Below are 632 nucleotides of genomic sequence, written 5' to 3' on the forward strand. Positions count from 1 at the left end.
CCGGCCCTATCCCATACACACACACACACACACACACACACACAACACAAATGCATTTTAGCCTGACCTTATACATCATAAAGGAGCTGTAAAGAGCCATAAACACTGGCCTTTCTTTTGAATTCAAATTTGCTTTTAATGGACATTGCAATACCTTGAAAAACAATCTTAAGAAGAAGGGGGAAAAAAGCAATAGGTACGTTTGTCATCAAAATGACTAAATTTAACTTATTTCATGTTATATTATATGACATTATCAATGACAAAGTTGCAGGAAAGTTTCAGAAACTTTTAAGAATTTTAGTTTCTCTAAAACCTTAAAATATTTTAGCTTTCCTGAATATTGCTATTTTGAACATATGTTCAACTATATTTCTGCAGCAAATGCATTTTAGGAAGAAGACGATTGGGTATTCATTTGGAATTCATTTATTTTTACTTTCCACTTATTAACACCTTCACCATCTGCTGTAAAGCTGGCAACTCAGTCAGTAACACCAAAGTCCATGACTTCAGAAAAGCTGACTTTGACAAGCTCAGGCGGCTTGTCAGAGAGGCCCTAAGGGACCCTGACCCCAGGGGGAGAGGAGTCCAGGAAGAGTGGTTGCTCCTCAAGGAAGCAATCCTCAATG

At 37.7% G+C, this 632-nt stretch overlaps 1 protein-coding gene across 2 annotated transcripts in view; it reads right to left on the reverse strand.

Moving 5' to 3' along the window:
- STAU2 (staufen double-stranded RNA binding protein 2) overlaps nucleotides 1-632 on the reverse strand; it is a 322,237-nt gene that overhangs the window by 42,433 nt on the left and 279,172 nt on the right. The window lies entirely within an intron of this gene.

The sequence above is a fragment of the Gavialis gangeticus genome, unplaced genomic scaffold, assembly GCF_001723915.1.
Source record: "Gavialis gangeticus isolate Ggan-Ray unplaced genomic scaffold, GavGan_comp1, whole genome shotgun sequence".
NCBI lineage: Eukaryota > Metazoa > Chordata > Crocodylia > Gavialidae > Gavialis > Gavialis gangeticus.